The sequence below is a fragment of the Felis catus genome, chromosome A2, assembly GCF_018350175.1.
Source record: "Felis catus isolate Fca126 chromosome A2, F.catus_Fca126_mat1.0, whole genome shotgun sequence".
Taxonomy (NCBI): Eukaryota; Metazoa; Chordata; class Mammalia; order Carnivora; family Felidae; genus Felis; species Felis catus.
This window is the reverse complement of record NC_058369.1, coordinates 98,976,818-99,004,569: the sequence shown is the minus strand read 5'-3', so window position 1 is coordinate 99,004,569 and position 27,752 is coordinate 98,976,818. Positions and strand designations below refer to the sequence as shown.

The 27,752-nt window shown below is 41.9% G+C and overlaps 1 protein-coding gene across 4 annotated transcripts in view; it reads right to left on the bottom strand.

Moving 5' to 3' along the window:
- DYNC1I1 (dynein cytoplasmic 1 intermediate chain 1) overlaps positions 1–22,694 on the bottom strand; it is a 313,957-nt gene extending 291,263 nt beyond the window's left edge. For 2 of the 4 annotated variants that reach the window (XM_045052401.1, XM_045052400.1), the window contains exon 1: positions 22,464–22,693. The gene's annotated coding sequence lies outside the window, so the exon portion shown is untranslated. Of the gene's footprint in view, positions 1–22,463 lie in introns of all 4 variants that reach the window. The other 2 variants (XM_023250368.2, XM_045052402.1) reach the window with 2 other exon arrangements.
- Positions 22,695–27,752: the final 5,058 nt, after the last annotated feature.

The window sequence follows — 27,752 nt, the reverse complement described above, 5'->3', positions numbered from 1 at the left end:
AACAGAAGGGTTTGAGTTCTTTCTTCTGCAGAAAAGAAAAAGTGAAAGACACAATAGTAGAATCACTGAGAACAGAATATTTCAGATTAGAGTCAAGCAACTATAATGATTTGGAAATACCTGGAAGATCTAAGACCTGTGGATATAGCATAGGGAAAAGTGGAATTACAGAAAGAGTAAGGTCTTGAAGGAAAGATTCCATAAAACTATATGTGAAAGACTTGCTTAAACCAGAAAATAGGTAAAGAAGAAAAACTGAGATGACTTCTATCAGTGCTCATTCTCCTTCTCCCCTCACTACACACACAAAAAAATTAATGGAGCTCACTCAGCCTCGCTCTGAAGTAAACTAAACTAGTGGCTAATAAAATGCAGACTTCTATGTTGTGAAAAAAGTGTTTAATTCTTTTGTTCTTTTAATTTTGCCATTTTAATAATTACAATTATACATGTTTGTTTCAAGACAAGAACATCAAAGATTATACAATCCAGTACCAATATTTTACCCATAAATAGGGAAAGCGAGATGCAGAAATCTAAGCTCACCACCATTAAGTGGACAGGTCAGAACTGGAAACACCAGATCTCCTTATTCTTGAATACTTTCGCCAAATAATGCTTCCTTTTCAGTGTTTACTTAAGATATTACTCATTTGAATCAAAAGGAAGATCTTAAACAAAAGGCTTTTATGGTGGATCTTGATCTGTTTAGATCCAGTCCAATCTTGTGGTCGCTCTCTACCACCACCTGGTGGCAGAAAGTGTAAATTGCATGGGAGAGCTGACAACAAGAGAAAAGGCTTCACCGTTGAAATTGCCAAACACACCACCGCAGCCAATACTGGGTAGTTCAAGACTCCAAGAGTTTCATCCACAGATGAAAGATCTATTTATGTCAGTAGAGAACTACCGTTTTTGAGGAGGGGAAAAATTTTAGTCCATGAGTCTATGGACTCATCTATGTTGATTTTTCTGGGGTCCTCTTAATTTTACTCACACTGGGTTAATTCTTGACTAGGAAATCAAGCGATACTGCTAAATTAAGCTTTTCGTATCTCTCTTGCTGGATTTGTGAGCTATATTTAAGATTGTTGTGTCTGCATATCATCTCTAGTCCCGCTTGCACTGTTTCATGATTCTGAGCTACCCAAGTCGTACTGCTAAAGCTGTAAATCAAGCATTGGCAATTGCAGCACATTAAACAGAAGAGACTCTCAAGCACTCAGCACAGAAGCCCATTATGCTAGAGAGAAAAATCGATCCATAGGGTATCTGCCCTCTCATCTAGTTAACAGAGTAGAGATGAGAGCCCTTAGAAAGTAAAGGCCTCAAAAGCCGTTGTCATCTTTGCCAGAAAGTTCTGGAAAATTTTGAGTTATTTCTGACCCCAACAGTGCATCCCACGAATTTAGAGACTCAACAAGCTTCTCTTTGTTAAAAGAATTGTTCCTCAATTAAGGGAATCAGTCATTCATATCTTAGAGTATCTTAGAGGAACTATCAGACAATATCAAGAGTCCTTAGGAAATGAGCATCTCAAGTAGCATCCTTGAAAAAGTATAAAACTGAAGATGGAACAGTTTGGACAATGAGAGGGCAGTATTTTGGCTCTGTGGCCCTAAGAATTAGGACAGAAAAGGAACCAGAAAATAGAAGAAAGGAGACAAGAGCCCTCTGGGGAATAATACCACAAGGGAAACTAGAACAAATTAAGAAGTGAGACCTTGAACAAAGAATCCTATAGAAGCACCTAACCTCAGGTCAAAATAGATGGGAACAACGCACCACCTGCCCAGGCCACATATCAGGTAAAGAAGCCAAGTAAATAAGGGTCCCATCACTATATATAATATGAGATCACGTATCTGGGCTCCTGGAAGTTCAAAAGCACTTCAGAGCAAACAGAAAGGAGCTTCTCTACCTAAACAGGCACTCTTGAGGAGTACGTGAAAAAGGGCGACTACTCCACAGACCATGATGCACAGTGGCTCCTCAGCCTTATATTGCACACATAATGGACATCCAATAAATACCTGCTGTCATATAAATGGTTAAAGATGGCCCCTATGTTATTCACTTATTGACATTATGCTAGGACCATCAGTTCAAAGCCCTCTGGCACCAAACACAAATGCTTACACATTCAGTTGCTTTAAATACAACTCAGATAAGCTTATATTAGCCATTTAGACCCCACTTGCTTTACATATCCCACAAAACTACACCCAATACTTGCTAGCTATGGATAAAACAACCCCCGGAGACTCCCACCTGGCTATGGAACAGCATCACCTAGTGGGTGGTGGTGCCAACCTGCAGTGTCCGGGTCTCCTGCTGTGCAGGATGTCCCTTCTCATGCAATACTATCCAAGTACCACCCACTAAAATGCGTTGTGCAATGCTGCCACCTCATGGTCCCGTCTTCCCCTTGATCAGCCCTGAAATCCTCAAACTCACCACAAACCCACAGCCAATTTTCACCGTGCCTTCCAAATTCGTCACCTAATATTTCCAAGCCTGCCCTTGCCTACCCATGTCCATTCATGCTGCCCAATACCAGTCTTCACCTGGCTCATCTGACAACCACGATGCTCTTCTAACTGATCTGCCTGTCTCCGTGCTAACCTTACTCCCTGATGACTTCCACATCCTCCACACTGCACTAGGGTGATCTTCCTGTCACTCAAGTCCAATGAGCTCACTCCCTTACCTAAAACACTTCCATGACTTCCTTCTAGATGCAAAACATGTCCCAACTCCTTACCATGTGCAGAAAGTGCCCTTTTTGCCCATCCCTCTCTCCATACATCCCTCTACTTCCTAGCTCACATTTTCCTGTATTGAGCTGTTTCCTTCCTTTGTACCTTTGCAAATTCCAGAAATGCTCTTCCCATTGTTCATTACCTGGTGATTCCTATTCATCTTTCTCAGCTCAATCACATTCCCTCTAGAAAGGTCTCCTAGGGCTTTAAGGCTGGGCCAACCATTCTGCCATGAGCACCCAGTACATGGTCTGCTGGAGCATGTGCCTCCCTGCCTATGTTCTGTTTGTGTGATTCTCTCCTCCTGTTACATTGAAAGCTCTACGAAGGGAAGGGCCATGTCTCGTCTATCTCCATACTTCTGGTGCCTGGCAATGAGTGCTCCTAAACTGCTAAATAACCATTAGACAGGAATGAGAAATCTGTGATTTCACTATCAGGAATTTCCTGATTGTCAATAAATTGTGTCAGTGCATTAAGCTTTTAAATCACCGAACTCAGAAGTTCTTCCTTATAATGCAACCAAATTCTATTCCCATGGAAAGGGGGTGGGAATTGATTTTTCACCCACTAGTACAAATGTGCAACCAACACATGATCCTAATGTTGCCTAATTCACTGAACTATCTTTTCCTAAATCACTACCATTATATGCCCATTGATGTAAGTTTTTCCTGTCTGGTTTACAATTTGAATCTCAGGTGTCTGACTCTAGAAGGATTATTTAGCAAAATCCATTCTATTTATAATTGGCAGCCTCTATTCTTTATCTTAACCAACAAATTCAAAAAATCTGGAATCTATTGCTTAGAATACCTTGAGGATAAATAGTCATACTGACAGTTGAGCACTCTTTTTTAAAGTGATGTAAAAATATCAGTGCTCTAGAACAGAGCCATATATTGTACTAGAAGCTGTTTCTCTGAGTTGCAAAGATGGTCAGTGAGCATGTCTAAAAATAAACAACTCTCAAGTAACCTGTGAGGCTGATCTTTAAAATAATTGACAACAAGCAAATCTTCAGACATGATCAGCTTTGGCTTTGACTCTGCTGTCCCCATAAAAGGGCCAGATTTTCCACGCAGCAAAGTTAAATCAGCGCTGGCCAGTCGGCCTGCCTAAAATGGGCACTCTAGCCTGATAGAAAACACTGGTAAGTTCAAGCCACCCAGATGTTCTTGCACCTTACAAATAAGGGCAAATTTAAACTATCATACCAAAAGAAATACAATCAGGATATATTAATAAAAATAAGGGGAAGAAGAGTTTTAATGCTTGAATCATGAAGTCAGAGTAGATTTTCTCAAAGTCACTCAACAATATAAACGTTCGGAAAGTCGATCTGTTTTAATCTTCTAAAAATACAAGCTATTAAGGTATCTCGACCTCTTAAAACCAATTAATTCAATACCCTCCCAAATTAACTATAAAATACTGGTGAATTTGTAATTAAGCCTGCCTAATTTTAAAACCCATTGATCCCTGCTGATGTTATGTCGAGCAGAGGAACACTCCTCAGAAGAGGGACTCAAATCAACACCTCTGACATGTGCAAAGCCAGGATACCCTAGTGTCTGGAGCATGTGCTCTTAACTGCTTCATATGCCTGTGCTTTTAGGTTTTCCTCATCCTCCCTTGCTCCACTCTACTGGCCCTAGCATCTCTACTGGTTCATTCTTTCTCCTTTGTGTTCTTTCCTTGCTGAAGCCACCCACTTTATGTCAGCAGATTTTCTCCTCATGTTTGTTCTACAGGCGATAAAGAGTAAGAAAGCTGAGAAAAACACAAAGCTACTAAAGATCCCACAAATCCGTGTAGTCAGTGGTACTACTGTGCTCACAGGACGCGGGGAGAAGGTTCCTCGGAGAGGGTGACATAACAAAGTGTCACAGAGGAAGATGAGACCTGAGGACAGCAGAAGAGCAGTGTCTCCCAGGCAGAGGGAAGCAGAGACAAAGAAGGAGAGGTAGGAACAAGAATGGCCAGTCTGTGGGACAAGTAATTTGATATGGATGGAACACTGAATACAAAAGGTAGAGGAAATTGAAGGCGGAAATGCAGCCAGATAGCAGATCCCAAAGGTTGAGTGACCAGCCACCCCAGTTTGCGAGGAAGTGAGGGGGTTCTCTGAATGCAAGACCTGGAGTGCTAAAACCAGGAACTCCCAGGCAAACCTGGACAAGTTGGTCACCCTACAGCCAAAGGGCTGCTATGCCATCCTTTCGGGAGGTCTGAACTTCTCTGAGGCAGCAGGGAAACATGGAAGGGTTTGAACAAGTACAAGACCAGGTATTTTATTCCTAGCTTGCAATACACACTACAAGAGCCTTTTTAGACATGGGTTGCAACTCACTGGTGAGTTACAAAATCAAGTCAGCTGGCAGGTGCAGGGAGCAGTTCTACATGGTAAGGGAAACTACTGTTTCATCGAACTTTTTTGACATATATATACTCACTTTTAGGTCTGAATATTATTTATTATTGTTAGTTGCAGTTAAAGGCATTTGAGATATATTGAACTACATCAATTTTAAAAATGGCAGATTTTAAATTATAAAGTAGTCTCTACCTTTGTCCATTCTCAGCCAACATTTAGCATGACAGGACACCCATAGATCATGATGATATTTGTACAGGACACTCGAGTATGCAGAGAAAGCTGTTCACCATCACAAAAGACTGACTCGGGCTCTGCCTATCCTGAGAGCCAAGAGATTAATATCCAAGTACACATGGAACCTGTAGTCCATTTGCAGAGCATGGGTGGGAAAGCCTACCATAGAATGACCAAAGCAAGCTCAGCTCTATTTGTTTAAATCTACCAGGGAAAGAAAGTGGAAAAAAAAAAAATCTATCCCTGGATACTTCAAGGCACAAGCACATCAAGACAAATATACTTAGAAAGATTAACTCGCTTTTCCAGTTACCCATGAATGTCCATAAGAGTGTGGAAAATCAATACTGCCAGAAATGCAGGACCATGACATATTTCCTGCAGACATGTCAGCATAAATGCCGAATGACCCTAGGATTTGGGAGTTTGCTATTTGTCCCATCAGCACAACTTTTATATTCCTTTTAGAAAGCAAATACCCATCCAAAATACCCATTTACAGCTAAGCTAGAAAGCTTAGCTGCAAAATCCCAAGCCTGGCCCTGCACACAGCATTCTGTATGTGAAGACAGAACCTGGTGGTATGAGGCAGTCAATGTTCACAACAGATTTCTCAACCAGTCCTAAAAGGCTTAAACCTTTCTGATATTCATGTGTATTTTTTACTTCAAGACTTAAAAAAAAAAATTTAGCTAGAGTCACTTTCAACCATCTGTCTCTTTGAGTGAAAATAGGATGCAGGCTTGTATGTATTGGCTTTTGAAGAAAACCAATTTGGCAGAAAGAATTAAAGAGAAAGAAGAATTATATCTCAATTTTCAAGACCACACTAAGGAGTAACAAAATATCCAATGTAAGTAGTAACTTATAGGGACACACCTATCTCCTTTTCTACCCATTAAGCTGTCCCCAATCCTGACCATTCTTGATTGAACATCACTCAGATTAGATCTGTGTCACCCGGTCATAGCCTTGGGAAGTGGCAGAGTTGAGACATATGAGTGACTGCCCCAATTTGAGTAGCATTACATGTGATGGGAGATGATGATAGCAGGTACACTCCAAGAATTTGGAAATAATGGAAATATGGCATGATCACTGTCTGAGAGTTCAACTAGAGTTATCTTAAAACACAGGACATCACCCAAGTTAGAACTATAATGACAGTACCAAAACATCACAGCTAGGGATGGCAAAATGTAATGGAGAACCACCACATAATTAGTAGTGAACAACAATAAAAACTGTTATAATTAAAGGAAAATGTATTTGAAATGATAGGAAAATAGGTGTGATTTTTTTTTCAGGTTTTCCGTAGTATGTCCAGGGAAAAGGACATGCTTTTCCGATCGGTTGACATAATTGCTTCTGTGCATCTATCAGGAGGCTCAGTACAGTTGCATCAGGACACCATCTTGAAACATCAGCTATGACAACTGCTCCCCATGCTCTGGTTCCATGTACATCCAACCTTCAGTCTTCCACACTTCAGTTCAGTGCAACTCCTCAGTCAGCCTTCCAGTTAACTCAGGCCAAACACCTTGGAGCCATCCTTCATATCTCTGTCAAATCCCATATCCGAACCATCAGCAAATGATTCAAGCTCTACTTTCCAAACCCTTCCAGAATCAGCCTGATTTCACCACCTCCCCTGCCATCACCCTGTCCAAAGCACCAACATCTCTCATCCCTATTATTGAAAAAGCCTCTGAAATGGTCTCCTACCTCCTACCCTTGCTCCCTCTGCCTTGCAGTCTATTCTCAGCTACAACAGTAATTCTTCAAAACACAAGCCAAATCATGTCACTTCCTTGAATAAAGCTTGCCAATGGCTCCCATGTCAGCGTAAAAGCCAAAGTCTTACAACACTCTCCATGGCCCGACACAAACCAGCCTCATTACCTTTCAGATCTCATTTCCAGAGAGGTTGTTGCTATTCCTCAAATACATCAGGTACACTCCCACCTCAGGTACTTCACATTTGCTAGTTCCTCTGCCTGATACTAAAGTCTCTGAACAACTGACTTCTTCAAAATATGTCAAATTTCACCTTCTTGAGGCCTTACTTGATGACCCTCTTCAAAAGAGTAAACTATTCCCCTCATTGCACCTGAAATCTCAAGTCTTTTCTACTGTCTTATTTTTCTTCACTATGTGTATTACCACCTAACATATTCTATACCACAGTTAATTAAGTATCCTTCATTGTTTGTGACTTCCCCCAGAATTTAAGTTCCAATGAAGGCAGAGATTTTGTCTGTATTGTTCACTGATGTATTGCCAATACTTAGAATAGTGACAGGTACAGAGTTCATAATAAATATTTGTTGAATGAAGGAACAAAATTGGCTTCGAAAATGTGTCTGCTTGAACTCCTTCCTCTCCTCCCAGCCTCATTCTCTGTAAAGTGTCAAAGCTCCATTGGCTTTGAGATTCTCCTAGGTTTGCTCAGCACCCTCCTTCTCAACCCTTTTGCCGTGATCCGGTGACTTTAATTGCCATATGATTGCCACACCTAGAGTCTGCCTCCCTTCCCAGTTCTTGTGAATGTATTACATGATTGGGTCTCTGGACCAAGCATCCAGGATTACCCTTGATACTCTTTGGCTAGTACTGACCCAACCATGCCCAGCTGAGATCTCTGGTACCAAGGACCTAAGAACCTGAGTTCTCAGATTTCAGATCACTGACCTATAAGTGAGGGCACTGTGATCCTAACATGGGAAGTTAGGTTTCTCTTGCCAGTCATTAAGTGGACAATTTATATTTGTTGCCTGATATATAGTCTATACTTGCACTGGGTTGTGTGAATTCATCACTAGACTGCTCAAGAATTTTGGCTACATAAGAACACTCTAATATCTAGACCCTCAGAACTAAAATTCAAGACCTGAATCCTGCCTGTGTGTATAGCTGACTGCTGACTGGCCCTGATGGTGGCTCCATCTCTGCAGCTGCAGTGCGACAGCTAACTTGCGTGTAAGAGTGTTGATGCCCAAGAGTGTCGCCTGCTCGTCGTGTTCTTAGCACAGGAGCATGAACCTACATGCATATGCACATACAGCCATCTGACCCCAAAACCCTTGGCAAATCAGAGTACGTTTTCTCCCCACCTGTCTGGTCCCTGCACAGTGACCCTCTATAGGAAAAAGCGGAGGGTGGAGGGGAAGAATGGGATGGTTTACCTGATGGAAGGAGATGTGAGAATACTTTGGTTATCTGGGCAAGGTTCCCCAGAGACAGAAGCACACTAATCAACAAAATGTTCTAATTTACTGGGGCACCTAGGTGGCTCAGTCAGTTAAGCGTCCAATTTTGGCTCAGGTCCTGATCTCGCAGTTTGAGTTCGAGCCCTGCATCTGGCTCTGTGCTGACAGCTCAGAGCCTACAGCCTGCTTCAGATTCTGTGACTCCCTCTCTCTGCCCCTCTCCTGCTCTCTCTCTCTCTCTCTCTCAAAAATAAACATTAAAAAAATTTTTTTTAATGTTCTAATTTACTAAGAGCAAGGAAGTCCAAGTAGCTGGCTCCTGGATGCTAAATGTATCTTTATGTTAATGCAATTTAATGAATACTCACTGAGCCCCAGTGAAGCAAAGCACCATCCTGGATGCTGTCAGGCTTACACAAATGATTGACTTACATTTATCGCAAAAAGCTTATTACACGTGAAGGGGAACAGAACATCTCACCCCAAAATATGCCTTTTTGGCATAAGGATTAGATGAAGCGCGTTACTTTTAAGAAGCAGCAGATACAGAAGAAGCTCTAAAAACCTAGTAGAAATTATCCTTTTGTAAGAGACACTTCAATTTATAAGGAAAGTTTGCATTTGTGAGGGTTCTCCCTCTCTGCAGGAAGAAGAGGATGATTCAGTCTCTAGGAACTATTATCAGTGAAGAAAGCATGGACTTAAATCTGTAAAACACCCTTATTCTTGGTGACCTCCCATACCTGACTCCCCACCCTCAACATCTTTTGCCTTTAACTGTAAATGGTACTTAAGGTGGTGGCTTAATCCATTTTGGAGAGTTACTCAGTTTTCCAGGGTCTCTCCCATATATACAGGAGGTATACAAGTTATTACAATTGTTTTGTTTTCCTCCTGTTAATCTGTCTTTTATTAGTGGCAGAGGAGGGAGGGGGTGGGGGGAAGGTTCTCAGCCAAGAAGAACCTAGAAGGGTAGAAAGAAAATTATGTTTCTTTCCCCACATATAGTAGGATCTGAAAAGGGCAGTTCCACTGCTAGGGACAGTGGGCTAAGTGCGTGATAAAGGTTTAAAGCACAAGGAGGGCATGTAGGAAGTAGAGCAGAGTGAGTGAAGGAGGGGCCATGAGAACCAGACAGGGAAACATGGGTAGGATGCGAACTGGGGAAGCATTTCCAGAGGAAGGAGATGAGCATGAGAAAAATGACAGCCACAGGAGGTAGCAGTCTGTGCTTCGGGGAATGGCAAACAGTTTCATTCGACTATAGGCTAAGGTCAAATGGGTTCAAGGTGGCAGGGGTGCAATGAGGGACAAGCAGGAAAAGTTTGTGCTGGGTGTTACATTCTCAGGTGATAACTGAGATCAATTCTTTCTGCTCTTTGGTCCTGCCTCCCTTCAGAATCAAGTTATCTATTTTAAAACCTGCAAGGGTCTTGGAAAAAAATCAAACATTTCCATGTGAAGCCAATCCAATCTATTCAAATGTGTTAAGCAATGCAAACAACTAGAATTAACACTTCCCTTCCATATCACACCTTTACTGTATATGATGAAAAAGTGAGAAATCAAGTGCTCAAAATAGATACTTTAGCATTTGTGATAAGCTCTTTGCATAAGATAAGCATTAGGGTGGGGACTCTACCCCGCCCCCAACCCCAGTAGGCTCCTAGTTTGCTTTTCTTCTTGCTGTAAAAAGAAAATGGTAGTTGGGGATTTCTGTCATATGCCTTTGAAATGATATATTTTCTAGCCTCTGCTGCTAGCAGGATAGAGCCAATCCTGAATATTATCAGGGCACATTAAGAGATTACTCAATGAACAAATACATGAACAAATGAAAGAGTGAGAGCCCTCAACTGCAAGATCATGTGGCCAGTTTGGAATGAAGCTAGATGCAAACATTTTGTGTTTGTTTTTAATGGTTGTCATAAGCTGTTAAATTTCCTTCCACCCGCCCTGACACTGCTATGGCATTCCCAGTGTCTGGCAGGAGTTTAAGGAATGTTTAACTGAATGAAAGAATGAATGATTGAATGTTACAACTTGAACAATTCCATGGGGAAGAAAGTAGACACGGATTGTCACATTTATTTTTCCAGTTTGGCATCTGCCCTCTTATTTATGCTGCCCCAAGTGAATGGCATAACCTGGCCAGAGATAAGAGTGATGCAAAGCTCTCTCTAGTACATAAAATCACAGGTTCTTAAATCCGGAGAAAAAATAACATGGAGATTACTAAATCCAGGTCTGGCCTCTCATTGGTAGAATAATCCCTTCACAGAAAATCCTCACTTCCTGGTGACATGCTTGAACTCTCACTACCATAAAGGTAGCCCAGTCTTTTTTTCTTTTCTTTTCTTTTTTTTTTTTTTTTTTTAACTTGAGTCAATCAAAGGTTCTGCATTATATTGATATGAACTTTCCTTTTCCCTGGAAGTTTGGGCTAGAGAGGTGTCCCTCATACTTACTTGCCAAAAATAGAGTCCTCGTGCCCACACTTTCACCTGCTTACAACCCACAGGCTTTCTGCAGCATCCAGTCAAGTTCATTCACACTGTACTCAAGGAGTGGTGGGGGAAGGGAAGATAAAAAAAAAAAAACCCACAGAGGAGAGAAAAGGTGTACATCTGCCAAGATGAGCCACACAGCCTCCTCTCCATCACAACCAGCCTCTAGCTCTTTAAACCTTTACCTGTGGCATGAGTCTTGAGCTCCTGCACCTTTTAATTTTCTGGACACACAGAATGCTTGCATGATTTAGCCACAATGGATTTGTATCACAGTAGATTTTAATTTCACATTGCTTTGAAATGCTGGGGATAGAAGGAGGGGGGCTAGGAAATGTGTCCTCAGCAGACCTGAATTCCAAGATAAGAATGGAAGCCAACTTGATATTCTAAACAACAGTCTCTAGACTAAGGTTGCCTCACAAGCCAGGGAAAATGCAGGCTGACCCTTATGTTGTACTCACCCAGAGCCCAGCACTGCTCTGTTGGGCATAGACAAAAATGTTCAATAGGATCCTGATTCAGAAGGCAAGGCTTCCAGAATCCTAAGTATTACCAAGCCCACATTCATTTGGGGCCCAGAAACCTAACGGATGACACATTCAGGAAGTCAAATGTTTGTACTGAACACATCAAAATGATCCAGGGGAAAAAAATTTAAATCATATAAGAAATGGAAAATTAAGTAGGATTTATTCTTTCAGACTCACCACAATATTAGGAAGTGGCTCTATTATTATCACTCCTGTTTAATAGATGGAGAAAATGAGATACAGGGAAGCCAAATAACTTGTCAAGGTCACACAGATAGTAATGGGCAATGCGGAGATTTGAACTCCAGCTGCAGAGGCCAGGATCTCATACTGCCTCTTGACCACTGTTGTGATTTGTTTTGGGATCAGATCAGATCAGACCCAAGAACAAAAAATAAAGATGAAGATAAAATATTAATGATTTTGCCTAGTTGACATTGGTGTCTGGTGAGCTTGAAAATTCAAAGAAGTGATTATTCAAAGAAGTGATTAGTTATTAATCACTTCCTTTCTTTGAACTTTGTTATTCCTCTATTAGGTATTTACCATGTTTTATCTCATGTGAGGTATGTGGTAACACACAGCCACATGTTATATATATTAAACTTTTCTATTTTTCCCTGATTAGACATCAGTCCCATGGTCCCTAAGATCTATACCTTGTTCATTTTCATGCACCCACAAAGCATTCACTCGTACTCATTATTCATTATTAGTAAAATCTAGATTTGGAAGCTAATTCTAGGATGCTGTTATCACTCATGAGGCTAAAATCATTCTAATGAATTTCATACTCTATAAGAGCATTCTTTCAGGTACAACTAAAGTTGAATACTGAAACCACCACATGTGGGTTGCATGTCAGTGAGCTTCCTAGGGATGCCTTTAGGAAACTGTGGTTAGCAGCAGGAATAGGCAGAACCCAGGGAAGTTCACCCCTTTAATAGTCATTTAGGTTAATCACAAAAATTCCTGTCCCCCCACTCTGAAACTCTACCTAACAACTCCTTGGTAGCCAGGCAGGGCCATCTGATTTGCTTCAGTCAGTGACCATGTATGAAATTGGGGCAATATATACCAAGATGAAGCCTCTCTCAGCATGGGTCACTGAGTGGGTCTGGTGAACGGGGCCCCTTGTTGGCTCACACCTGACATGTAACATGAGCAAGAAAAATCTTCTGTTGGGTTACTCTGCTGATGCTTGGTGGTTGTTTGTTACTGCATTGTGATGCAACCTAACCCGATAAATACACTCCTGTGGCCCAAATCCACTCCAATGATCCAGCATTCTCACTGCTCTCCACCTTTGGATTTAGTGTTGGTAACTGCAAGTACCCCCTTTTTATCATCCCCACCTGCACTTCGCTATGGAATGCCCACTGAGAGGGTGTGCCAAGGATTCTCTGCTTGACCAAATGGTAGTCAGTCTCCTCCAAGCTCTTTTTTAACTTGGCCTCAATCCCTTGGCATGCTTTCAAGAGTCCCATTTTAGCAAAAGTCCTGCTAAGTCAGTTTAGCCAGAATCCTCCACCCTCAATATCTGATCACCAATATCAAACTGATATCTGATGAAGTTCCTCATCCCCTACCATCTTCCAAGTGGTGTCTGATCACCTCGCCTGCCTTCAGCAAGAATCCTGTTAGGTTGGCTTATCCTGATTCCACTCCCCTTACCCTGGATGTTTCCTTTTAGTAATTTTCCATCTACTGACCCCCACCCTGACTCCTTGGCTATAAATCCCACTTTTCCTTAGTGTATTCAGAGTTGATCCCAATCTCTCTCCCCTACTGCAAACCTCCAGTGCAGGGGTCTAGACATCTATCAGAATAGTCCCCTTGAAAAAAAGCCTGCCTTACCATTTCTTTAACAAGTGTATGAATAACTTTTTCTTTAACAGGCATAGAGACTAAGAAAGCACTAATTGTCATTATTAACCACACGGTCACCAGAACATGTGTCCTGGTTAAAGCAACTTTCATTCTGAATCTTCCCCCAGAGAGTTTAGAAAATACTCTTTCCGTGTGCTGCCCAGATGTACCTGTCCAGGGTTGGGGAAGGCAGAGGTGGTATTGGCAATGTTAAGAGGTGATCCTTCCAATTCCCTGGCTTATCCCCAAAGCAAAGTTCTGCCCATTTTACTCAGGTAAATGGCTCTGCCTGGGCAGAATGTACTAGGGAAAGGGAACATTTGAAGAAAGTATTTTCCTTTTCCCTTACAACTGTTTTGCAACCTGACTTTTCCATCTATTTTAAACTAAAACCTACAACTTGTTGGTCTTTCAATTTTAGCTATTCATACTTTTTAATTTTTAAAACAAGGAGTTCTCAAAGAAAATGGGTATGATTCTCCCCTTCAAAATCTACAGGGATATGGGATTTCATCCTTGTTTGATATGCCAATTACTTTTCAGCAGCATTTGAAAAATATTAAAAAGCTTAAAAGAGGAAGCAAGAAAATCTGTATTGGAAACCCCAAACCATGTCCCTGGGTGGTCCGTATTTGCATTGGGAGATTTAGTTTGGCATTTTAACTTATGTAAATAGATTCTCACTTTCCTCTGAGTCTGAAAGCATTCAAAGAGGGAAGATCACCTTTCCAAATCAGCGGTAACCTATACCCTCTGAGAGTGAACAAAGTCACACTTTTCAAGGAAACAGGCAGAGAAGTTTTTTGTTATTCTTTCTTCCACAAAATACACACCAATTCCCACAACCCCTTGCTATTTTGATACTGGTGGGGCAGACGGTGAAACGGGAGACGTGCCATCATTTTAAAAGGGGACACTGTCAAAACACACATCCCCCCCACAGGGCCTGCTAACTAACTTTCCAGCCACCCAAACCACCAACTACTGAAATTCCACAAGCTGATTCCGAGACACAATCCCATGGTCATCCTCCAAGCATGGGCTCACTGTAACACTCAACAACTAGATAAACTTGTAAAGGCCTCCACATGTGCCTCACAGGATCTAAATTGCTTTTAAAAGGAGTGGACTTCATTCCATTTCAATTACTAAAATCTTCTGCTTGTTAAACAAAGAAATGAGTACTATTTCAGGTCAGAGTAGACCATCTAGCTTGCATTCTAAAAGGGAAATTGATGGTAGGCAAAGTCTATACAGTACTGTGTCACCATTTACTCATTGGGGCTATTTAAAATATACACATTACTCTTGGCTTCACTCTAGACATTAGCATAAAATAGAAATCTGACAAATGAATCAAAATCTCCCTTTCTCCCACTGGAAGGAAACCAAAGACACCAAACCAAAGATCAAAAAATTAGCCCAAGGGGCTCATAAAAGAAACAGAAGACTCAAACCATCCTGCCTGCCATTTCTAGAATGAAAAGTTGTCCCTTTCAAGATCCCTTTCTCACAGCAGAAATGTTCCACATGATCCTAATTCAGGAAGGCAAGGATTCCAGAATTCTAGGCATTACCAAGTCTACACTCAAATTGGGCCCAGACGTGCAATGGAAACTACATTTCAGGAAGTGACTGTTTTTACTAAACACATTAAAGTGATCCAAGGGGAAAGAATTAAATCTTATAATAAAAAGAAAATTAAGTGGGATTTATTCTGGCTAGTATTTGAGATCAACAAAGCTTGTTGAGCCTCCACCATGTGTAAGACCCTCAGCTGAAAGAGACAAGGGTATCTCAGGGAGCCTGGAGTGTAGTGGGGGAAAGAGGCATGCATATAAGTAGTACAATTCAATATAAAAAAAAAATTTTTTTTAAGCATACCTTTGGTTCAAAGGAAGGCAAGATCACACATATCCCTGAGAAGAGAAGGCTAGAGAATGATATAATTGCTGCTGGATAATAAGAAGCATCTTCCACACACTGAGTGTGTAACATGTATTGACCCTGTTTTCTCATTATCTGTAATCCTTATAATAACTTTGCAAGCCAGGTATCATTATCCCCATTTCACAGATGAAGAAACTGAGGCTCACATAGCTTAAGTGAGATATCTGGCTTCTTCTTTCTTTTGTCTTATGCTGTCTTTTAGATGTTGTACTCTTATGTTGTAAAAGACCAAACAAGGAAATGGACTTAAATTACAACAGGAAATATTCAATAGAAAAACAGAGTGTCTATTGACATTTTGAGCAGGATAATACTTTGTCACAGGAGTTGTCCTGTGCATTGTAGGATATTCAGCGGCAGCCCTGACCACCACCTATTAGATGCCTGTAGCCACTCTCCCCAGTTTTGATAACCAGAATTGCCTCTAGACATTGCCAAATGTCCCTAGGGTGGACAATCACCCCTGACTGAGAAACACTGATCTAAAACACACTAGAATAAGTCAATTTCTTCTGTAAATCACTACATAGGGGAAAGACAGCCACAGGGCAGGAGATGGGACCCTTGACTTTGCAGGTCCTTCCAGCCCTGCCCATTTTGAGTCTGAGCCACACAGACAGAAGGCCAAGGACCTAACTCCCGGCCACTGCCTACAATGACCTATAACATACAACACCTGTGCTAAATAAATGCATGCTCCGATAATTGGCATTGTGTGCCCCTGGTGCCCATCAAGGGTTTCTAAGGACTGTGCAAGCATGAGAAGAACTAATGACATTTTAGTTTCCAGATCTGAAGCTTCTGTCTTTAATCTTTCCAGAAACTGACCTATCAGAGAACATGCCTGTGATTTAGAATCATTCAGGGCTTCCTTTCCCACCTCCATTTTTGCAAAAGCCTTTCTTCCCCATTACCAGAGGGGGGGAAAAAAACCGTGACAATTGAAGCCCCATATCTGACTGTGATGCTTGACCACAAGGTATAAAAATACCCTTTTGTTGAGGAGCTTCTTCAGGTATTTTTTTATAGAGAGATTGAGATAGTATTTAGATTGTAATTGAGTTCAAAGAATTACATCATTTTATTTTTAAGTATCCAAGTTTACAATATTCTGGAAATCACATTCGTTGTGATTCTTCAAGTTTACAATGAAAACAGTTAGATGCCAACTTAAAATGTGTAGCATAAGAGAGCAGCAGAATTTTAAAAAATTCTTTAGAGGTTATAGAAGAAAAAAAAATTGAAGCATAATAAAGCACACTGGTATTGGTTCCCAGGCAGATCTGTTGATCAAGTGCAATCATCCTGTGTAGTGCCAGAGACTCATTACTTTATTATAAAGAATGCCCTTGACTCCAACATAAATTTCTGCTTTGTGTGTTTGCCACACTGATGGCATTAGCTGGTTTGTGCCCCAAAAATGAAAACAATGGGTCATTCTTTAAGAGTATAGTAAAAATATGGGTGAGGATAGAAATGTTAGGGATTCAGTAATATTTTGGAAATAAGACTGCTGCTTGTGAGGATCTTAGGATTGATAAGAACCAAAAACTAAAGGGTATGTAGGTTGTCTGGTAAGCAGAGGTGCTCCCAAGATTTAGTACCAAGTTAATGTTCCGGATCATGACACAGTCACTATATCAGCTAAGCCCCAGAACACTGAGCAGCTTCGAATTCAGCTTTGAAATAAATTAATCTTTGCAATGAACACAGTCTTGGTTTATATCCACTCCTGCAAAGTCAACTTTCTGGACTGTCCTCGTTGTAAACCGCTATGCATTTTGTGTTCAGCCTGATACCTAGTGACACTTGAGAATTAAATGTAGGGGCTTTAGCACACCTCAAGGGAAAGCAGGACTTGCTTATTCTCCAGTACACTGAGAGACGTCTAATTTTCTTGTTCTCTTTTGATAATACATTTAGGCTTTTCCCATCAGCACGTGGGGGACTCTCTGTCTTGAAGGACTCTCTGTCTTGCCACAATGAAAAGCTACACTAAACGGTATTTTTTGGCATCCCACATAGAAAAACAATGACATACGATGGGAACAGAATAAACAAACTTTGGAATCTGGCCAACCTGCATTTGAAATCCAGCTTTCCCACAAACTGGTTTCAGGTGGCCTTGACAAAGTGGCTTCATGTTTCCAAGCATCAGATTCTTTGTTTGTCAAATGAAGATAAGAATGTCAGCCTTATAGGGCTGTTAGAATGATTTGATGAACCTAAACATGAACAGGGTAAGTACCTAATGGATGGCAAGCAACGCTAAGGCTTCCTGCCATTCTTGAAGATCTCACTTGGTTGCAGCGTGCATTAGTGTAAGTTGGTACCACCCCACCCCCCACCCCCTGCCTTCAAAATGCCTTGGTAGCAAAATGCCAACAATGCTCTGGTAGCTACAAACATTTTTTTCTTGGTTGGTGCTCATAGGATAGTTTTGCCTTGTTTTCTACACATTTCAGCAGAGTGGCCTCAGCTCCTAGCCCCTCTTCTAAACTGTGCCTGTGAACCAGTGGTTCTTAATCTCTTTTTGGTCACAAATCCCACACCCCGCCCCTTGCCACCAGAAAGTTGCATTTCTATACATATGCATTAAATTTTGCATCAGTATTATCAGGTTTGGTGACCACCAGAACACCATCATGTGCCTGCTCTCCACAATGCCTAGGACTCCTATTTAAGAAGCCTCCTCTGAACAAAGAATCAGGAGATGCTTTATGAACATGTGGGCTCCTCAGGGTTTGCACCTGGACAGTAGTGTCTATGTTTCAATGCAAGCTTCACTCTGACATTCTGGTGCCAGGCTTTCTGTAGAGAGGAAGCAAAGAAAATCAGCCCAGGATATCTATGAAAAGTTCTTAATCAAGAGGAATATTTTTTACATGGATCTGGGCAAAAGTTTATAAATTTCAAAGAAATAAAATGAGAGTCAGATTAACTTAATTCTCAGAAGAAGTGAACCCTAAAAGTTCATTGTCCTAGCAAAGTTCCCCAAAGAACGCATTTTCTCACATTTTATAGGGGGTGTAGAAGTCACAACATTTTCTAGTAAAAGGGATCCCTGATCAAGGAAATGACTATTTACATGGCACTTGGGATCCACAAAGTATCATGGGTAATTACCTAATTTCATTAAGGAGAGAGAACCAAATTGGTACTCGATTTCAGAAGAGCTATAGTGCTACATTGAGTTTGCCATATCATCCATAGTTATCAATCTTCTGACAAAAAGTATGGCCACCATTGAGGCTTAAAGGACATGACAATGGTCCATAGGGATGTTAGGTAGCAAACATGAAAGAGACAGACAAGTTCAGCTTTTTCTTGTTTCTGATAGGGGATGCTAGCAAAACTGGGTGAGCTCTGGTTTGGGAGTCAAACAGACCTGATTTGAACCCTGCATCTGCTATTGATTATCTATAACCCTGAATATGTCACTGAACTCAGTCACATCATCTATAAAATATGGTCAATAACATCTATTTCATAGGATTCATATAAGGATTAAAACGAAATAACATGAGAAAAGAGCTTGGTATTCAGTATATGAAAATTAACCAATATAATTGTTCTGTAGTATGAAAGAGTAGATTCAGACTGCCTAGGGTTCAAATCCTGCCTCTATAATTTATCAGTTGAGCAATTTTCAAAAAAGTTAGTTGGCATCTTTGTATCTTTGTTTCCTCATCTGTAAAATAGGATTACAAATAATATATAACTCATAAGGTATTTGTGGATTAAATAAATTAATACATGGAGAAGTAACGTAAAATCCAATGCCCGGGCCAAGTGCTCAACGCGTTTTAGCAGATGTTTCGGTAAGGTAATACATTTAGGAAACTGCTCAGTGTATTATTAACCTTTGCTTTACTTGGCAGAGCAAAATGTAAGGCAAACAAAATGATGAAGGATATACTTAACTTTGCAAAAGACCTTTTCATCTGAGGCTAGGTTAAGTTATAGAAAGAAACAGGTGATGGAAAGAATCAGTAGCCCATTTAGGTAAATCACTTTGGATGAAGCCTATACACAGTCTGTGTTGAGAGACATGGTTTGAAGACTTGGTATGTATTTTACAAGACCAGACAGAGAAGTACTCAAGATGAATCCCCAAAAATTACCTGACTCAGTGCTGGAGTCAAGGAAAAGGCTTATTGGGGCACCAGTCCATTGAGTGTCCAGCTCTTTTCAAAAAAAAATTTTTTTTAATGTTTTTATTTATTTTTGAAGGAGAGAGAGACCGAGCGTGAGCAGGGGAGGAGCAGAGAGAGAGGGAGAGATAGAATTTGAAGCAGGCTCCAGGCTCCGAGCTGTCAGCCCGGAGCCCGACGCGGGGCTCGAACTCACGAACTGGGAGATCATGACCTGAGCCGAAGTCAGACGCTTAGCCGACTGAGCCACCCAGGCTCCCCTTCAAAATTTTTTTTAAACATTTATTCATTTTTAGGCAACAGAGAGTCACAGAGCATAAGTGGGGGAGGGGCAGAGAGAGAGGCAGATGCAGAATCTGAAGCAGGCTCCAAGCTCTGAGCCATCAGCACAGACCCCAATGCGAGTCTTGAACCCACAAACCTCAAGATCATGACCTGAGCCAAAGTCAGACACTTAACAGACTGAGCCACCCAGGCACCCCGAGTGTCCAACTCTTGATTTCGGTGCAGGTCATGATCCCAGGGTAGTGGGACTGAGCCCCTCATGGGGCTTGTGCTGAGTGTGGAACCTGCTTAAGATTCTCTCTCTTTCTCTCTCTCTCTCTCTCTGCTCCTGCCCCATGTGCGCTCACACCTTCTCACTCTCTCTAAACTAAAATTAAAAAAAAAAAAAGGAAAGGTTTATTTATTAAATGTAGACTTGGGAAGAAATGTTTGGGGAAGTAGAAGGGCTGGTAAGAAAGTTGACAGAGCCCTCTCAGACATAAAGCATGATGACACAAATGCTGGTTGACTTCCTCTTAAATTTTGTTTATTTTTGTGAGAGAGAGAAAGAGACAGAGAAAGAGAAAGAGAGTGCATGCACACACACACACACACACATGCACACACACAAGTGGGGGAGGGTCAGAGAGAGAGGGAGACAGAGGATCCAAAGGGGGCTATGTGTTGACAGCAGACAGCCCAATGTGGAGCTCGAACTCACAAACCATGAAATCATGAACTGAGCCTAAGTCCAGAGGGTAAGGAACTGAGCCACCTAGGTGCCCCTGACTTCTTCTTATAATCTCAGAAGTTTGTCAGAAACTAGGCACCAGGGACCACCACTGTAAGAATTGCCTCACTTTCTTGTGGGTTAAATTTTTTCTCTGTCCATATCCCTAATAGTGATTATACCTGATGATGTAGATCTCAAACACCAAAGAGCTTCAGGACATGTTTCAGTAGAAGAGGAAAGGCTGGGGGTGTGGAGGGGCTGAGCCATCCCTCTGCAGTTGGGCACTGTGTGCCTGCATCCTTCAGGTCCAAGTGGAGAGGAAGCAGGTGCATCAGTGCCTGAGGCCCAAGACAAGGACAAAAAAGAGAGACACAAGGGATGTGCTGGGCCAAAAACTGGGGCCAGACTGGACAGGCTGTACAAAGCCTCTACTGGGCGCCAAAATATATTGTCCTAACGTCCTAATGATGATGCTGCAAGATCTTACAGAAAAATGGCTCTTGGAGCACTGAATCCTCAGAACTTAAACAACATTGGCAGGTTGGTTCCCGTGAAGAGAACATTTTGATGACTGAGTATATTTTTATTGAGAAACATGGTCAAAAGAGCAGAGTTTAAGGCCTTTGTTTCTCACACAAAGAACTTCTGGACAAAATTTGGCATTTTAAATCATCAGAGGAAGTATTAATCACATTCCCACCGGCACCCTCAGGATGCAACTTGCACTGAAGTCTCCATTCCGAATTTCCTAACGCTGTCTCTCACTATAATCTTCACAGTGAAAATATGTTCATAGACCGTCACCCATAGCTGTGCTAATATTAGCCATACGCTGTCTTCCGCAGTTACCCATGCCTTACTGTCAGCTATGCTTTCTGCTAATCTGGAATATTTGGGAGCTATTTTTCACAACCCTGAACTAGAATAAGTCTACAGTGCACACCTGAAAGGCATTCCAGGCAAGAAAATGGCTGGCCATTTGTTCTTGCCCCTTACCTAGATGAGGTAGAGGCCAGAATAGACTATATTCCATCTTCTGCATTTTTGTTGAGTCTCCGATTTCCAAAGTAATTTCCTGTCCTGATCCTGGGTTTCCACTTAACCTTATTAACCAAGACACAAGTCATGAGACTCTCGCACACTCAGTTCCCATCAGCGCTGCTAGGATCACTGCCCTAATGATGACGACGCACAGATTTATAAGGCCACAGCGATTCCAGAGTGGGGGTAGGAGAGCCACGCGGCTAGGAAGGTGTTTACGAAAACATATCCCCCAACCACACTTTTTTGCAGCAGTGAGAGAAACTGGCATCTTCTTGCGTGAGTGTTTAATTAATGCCCTGCTGGAAGTACATTCGCTCCCTCCGACTTGGCGGGTAGCAACAGCATCTAAGAGCTCTGCAGACAGCTGAAAATGTAATCAAACAGCATCCTTTCCCTTCCCTCTGCAGCTTCCCCTCCCCCAGGGGCCGTCAGCTGGTGGCCCACAGGGGTGCGGATCTCACCGCCGCTAGCCTTCTGCCGCCCAGGACCGGACCGAGGCGGGGCACACTGGGACGCCCCTCCCAGCCCGCGAGGTGGGCGACAAGGTGATGACACCACGACCCCTCCTCCTCTGCCCCCGCCTCTGGGCTCTACCGGGGGAAACTGCAGCAGGGGGGTGTCGCTGGGGGGGGGGGGTCTGGCCGCCTTAGGGCGCCGCGTGAGCACGCAGGAGCCTGGGGAGGGGGCCGAGGCAGGGGTCCGGCTGCGGCTGCGGCGGCCCAACTACTGCCCGGCTACCCGCGCAGACGACCCTGGGGCTGGGAGGGTCGAGGGGCGACGCGGAGGCGGGGGCCGGGAGAGCGCGACACCCCCCTCCTGTTTACCTGGACGCGCTCGGCGGCGGCGGCGGCGGCGGCGGCGGCACTGGGCTCCCCGAGCGAGCGCGGCAGCGGCCCCCGGGGGGCGGCGGGGTCGAGGCTCGAGCGGCTCCAGAGGGCGGCGGGCCCGGCGCGCGCAGGATGTGCTGTCTCACGCTGCGCCGGCCGCTCGGCTCGCGCTCCTCGGGGACCCAGCACTTCCTCTCTCTCCGCGAGCCTGACACTGACAGCTCCCTCGGAGCACCCAGTCTGCGGGGCTCGCCCCGCCCCCGCCCACGCCCTCCACGCCCCGCGCCCCTCCCGCGGGAGGGCCCTCCGCTCGCAGCCTTCGCACCGGTCTCGCAAGGGAGGGGTGGCGCCGGCCCAGCAGCGGGTGGCAAACCGGGGGCCTGGGGAGGTCAACCCGTCTCTCTGTACAATCGGCAGGACTCACCTAAGTTGCTGCAAACAGAGGAGCTTCGGTGTTTTGGGAGCTGTTGCTGACATGCCAACATTGAACAACTTTCACTCCCAGACAACTACTTTAAGGTCATTTAAGTAGAAATAGAGAAAGCTCAGCTCCATCTGCTACACACAAAGACATAGGTCTGATTTATCCCTATTTTTTTCCCAGAAGAAAAAAAATGTATATATAGCTCGCCTCCACAACGTTGCTTCTTGGATTCCTAGCTGTTAAAAATCTGGGTAACCATTCTTGAACTCCCTCAAAGCTTACTGTAACAGCTAAGTGGTAAACCCAGAAATGGAGTTTGGGCTTCTAATCAGTGCAGATTTGGCACCATTTTATAGCTAAGTTTTTCGTTGTGCTTCTTGAATATCTGTGAGGTCACTGTCCACATTAACATGGAAGTTACTGAAGGACAAAGACTGTGTCTTCTTCGCTGTTGTATTCCCAATACCTACAACAGTGTTTGATGCATAATAAATGCTGAGTAACTGTTTATGAATTTATTTAATCAAGTGCTACAGTAATTTCAAAATAAATAAATATAGAGGTAAATATATTATTATACCTACTTATGAAATGGCCATCCTTTTTTCCAATTTTGCCTTCCTGGCAAATTATTGTGACCGTAAGTCTGGCTAAAAAATAGACAAGTGGAATGTCTTTTGAAAGAAGGAATTCAAGATATTGCAGAGAAAAAAAACTTATGAAACAAACACTTGCCATTGCCATGTATTGGATACTTAATAGAAATCAAACTCTACGTACATTTTTCTTTTAAGTTTTTTATTAGCACTGTGTAGTAGATAAAATGCCATCCCCATAGTTAAAGGACTGAATCTCAAAGAAATTAACTACTTTGCCCAAGTTCCCCAGCTACAGAGTGATGTAGCTGAGATTGGAACCCCTGTTCACCTGACTTCACTGCTTGTACATTACCAACTGGTATTACTATCTCTCCAATGTGGGGGTTATTGTATGCCCACTACCTGCCAAAGCTAGGAACTTCAGGTGGTCCAAAAATGAGGAGAATATAAGCCCTTTGTACAAAGAAGTTAAAATCCAGTTGAAGGTAGAAGGAAGGGTAAACATATAACTAAAGGCAAACAGGGACATCTGGGTGGCTCAGTGGGTTGAGCGACCGCATCTTGGTTTTGGCTCAAGTCATGATCTCATGGCTTGTGAGACTGAGTTCTGTGGTGGGCTCTGTGCTGATAGCAGGGAGCCTGCTTGGGATTTTGTCTCCCTCTCTCTCTGCCCCTACCCTCCTCATATGCTCACACTCTCTCTCTTTCAACATAAATAAACTTTTTTTACAGGCGAACAATAAGGAAATGGCCAAAGCAATACAATATGTTAAAAGAACTCCAACAAGAGCTCATCTGGTTGGAGTGGGGAAGGTCATAGGAGAAAATTAGAATTGTGAATATGGATAATATCTGAAACATATAGATAGGGGTTTAAGAGTAGAAATGAAGAGGAAGAACATTTCCAGGCATAAACAAAGCTCTAGAAAAGAGAAACCACATGTACCCAGCAAATGCTGAGTGGTCCAGCTTTTTGAAGTATGGCAGACTCATGGGGGAGCAGATTGAGACTTAGGGAAGGCTGAAAAGAAGATAGTGGAATACCACCATTACAGATATTTGAGCAGGAAATGACATTTGGAAAGGGTCATCCAGGAGCTTCTATGGATAAAGGACTGAAACAAGTAAAGACTAATTCAAAGTTCATTTTAAGAACCTAGGTCAGGATTTGGAAGGCCTGAATTTGTCAAGTTGTGTTTATCATAATGGCTTATGTCCCCAGCACAAATTTTTAAAAAGTGCTTATAATTATTTTCATTATCATATGTACAGGCATAGTATAGATATTGGGTGTAGGACTAGAAATAAATAAGAAATGAATGATCTCTATATTCCAGAGACTCAAAATCTAATGAAAAGATGCAATCGGCTTTAATACCAAACAGACTAATAAAAGTAGAATAAAAAAGGTAGAAAGACATTTGCCATGAGAGATCAGGAAGGGGAAAATGCCTTACAGTAGGGCATCCTCATGATCTGGAGGCATTTGTGGAAGAGGTTCTGGGTGTATGTATACAGTTGGATACGAATCTTGACAGATGGCAATGTGCATTTGAGAACGGGGTTAGATAGCATGCATAGACTTTACCTTAGTTTTATTGATAGATCTTATTTTTTTAGAGTATTCTAAGTTTACAAAAAATTTACGCAGTAGTACAGTGTTCCCCCTCTACCCCCTACAAGTCATAAACTGCTCATTGCAAATATACCCGTTTCACCTCTTAATCTATTTAATGCTCCAAAGTTTGAAAGAAGAGCCCCAAGAATTAGTTAAATGGTTACTATAAAAAACACGCCGGGCAAATTTCTAACTTACTAGCCTTTAAGAAGTTGCTAAAGAGTCTTGCAGAGAGACAGTGGTGTGGCTAAATTCTCCTACTCTGGAATCAGACTTTCTGAGTGTGAGCTTAAGTCAACTGCTTACTGGTTTTGTATATTTGCACATGTTAGTAGACTCTTCTGAGACTCAACTCTCCTAGAAGTCAAAAGGGGGTAATAATGACACTTGTCACCTGTGATATTTCAATGAATTAATCCATGCGAAGCACTTCACACAGCCCCTAGCATATAATTAGAAACATTCAATAAATGTTAGCTCTAGTTTGCTATTATTAGTTCAGTCAGCATGAAAAGTCCCAGAGCTTTGTACTCTCTAAACTCAGTGTCCAATCTGTGATATTACCAGACTTCAGGGACTACTGAGACCTTGGAGTCACTACCAGCCTTCAAGAAAGAGAGTCTTCTGTCCTCATGCACCTCATACATCAGTGCCAGATACAGGTGTGGCCCACAGCTGGCTCCCTTGTCTAACTCACTTGCCTAGAACCCCATTTCACCCAGGTTCCAGCAACATTCTTATGTACCAGATTTCTTCCTATCTGCCCGAGAGTCTCCTCTGCAAGTTTTTCTTCAGTCCATTATATCTTGGTTGGAAGAAATAAAACTGAAGATTAACCTCAGTGATCCAAAGGCTCTAACACCACAGAAAAGAAATGTGAGCCATCTGAGTTGGCTTTTAAAATTGAAAGATAACCAAGAGGAAAAAAATGCTTGAAAATATTCTCCAGTTAAGACAGCATATGTTCTACATAGTGCTCAGAATAAAAACCTGTAAGGAAACTAATTTAAAACCACTGATGAATGTCATATATAGTTTTGTGTAGGATATATATCAAGTGAGACATGTTTTATGTATTTTTTGATTATATGACTAAAGATGGTCAGTTTGTGCCAAACCAAAACAATAATAGATGTTCAGAAAAAAAGGTGCATTATTAGTATTTTAAGATTTACTAGAAATCGAAGAGTGACTTAGGATGAAATCAATGATTGCAATGTATAAAGCAACTCTTGCTTTTTGTCTTCTGGACACTTCATTACAGCATGTTGTCTATGTTTTTATAGATGCAAAGAACCTACAATAAATAAATACACTCACATAAAATTTGCTATCAGTTTTGGAAGAATGAGTTCAGAGATATCTGTTATATAGTTTTAGATTTTTTAAATGCTTTTTGAATAACTTCCAAAGACAACTCCACTTATACTATAATTACCTATATTTGGCATGTAATTGTGTTATAATTACCAACCCCCTTCACTTTTGCCTCCTTGTATCTGTCCCTCCCCTTCCCCCTTACATTTCCTTCCATCAGCTTTTCTTTCAAAGATGATGCTAAGCCAAAATGCATATGTTTTAACAATCTGTATAAAATAACACAATTTTTAGTACTAAAGGAATGTATAAATCAGAGATATTAAATTGAGGTCAAGAACCCAGGCCCTGAGTCAAGAATACCTGGGTTAACTAGCTCCTGTGATTCACTAGCTATGTGGTTCTGCACAAATTGCTTAACCCTGTTATGCCTCAATATATCTTCATCTGTAAAATGGTCATCATACTGCCCATCTCTTAAGATTGTAATAAGAATTGGGGCACATGGGTGGCTCAGTCGGTTAAGAGTCCAACTTCAGCTCAGGTCATGATCTCACAGTTTGTGAGTTCCAGCCCCACATCGGGCTCTGTGCTGATGGCTCAGGGAACCTGCTTCAGATTCTGTGTCTCCCTCTGTCTCTGTTCTTTCCCCTACCTCACTCTATCTCTCTCTCACTCAAAAATAACTAAACATTAAAAAAATTTTTTTTAAAGATTGTAATAAGGATTAAATGAGATAATTCTTATAAAAAATTGATACAGTGATTGGCAACAAGTAAATTTTAAATGAATGTTAAATATTGTTATTATGTGGATATGCACTGCAAAAGGAATGAAAGGTAACAGAAAAATATTACCAAAATGCTGGCTATTTTGGGTGATTCCACTACGGATTTTTTTTTACATGTTCCAACAAGCCTGTTAGATATGAGGAATATTTCACTAACAGCATTAAGTCACTTGAAAACAATAGAGGTTTATACCATAAGCTTCTTTTATTTATTTATTTATTTATTTATTTATTTATTTATTTACATTTATTTCTTTTTGAGAGATGGAGACAGAGTACAAAGTGGGGGGGGGGGGCAGAGAGAGAATGAGACACAGAATCCCAAGCAGGTTCCAGGCTCCAAGCTGTCAGCACAGAGCCCGATGCAGGACTTGAACGCACCCACAAACTGTGAAGTTATGACCTGAGCTGAAGTCAGATGCCCAACCGACTGAGCCACCCAGGCTCCCCTAAACTTCTTCCTTTTAAAACCCCCTAAACGTACACTAAATCTTATTTGGCAACAGTTACAATATACGTTGTAGACGTCAGAAACAAG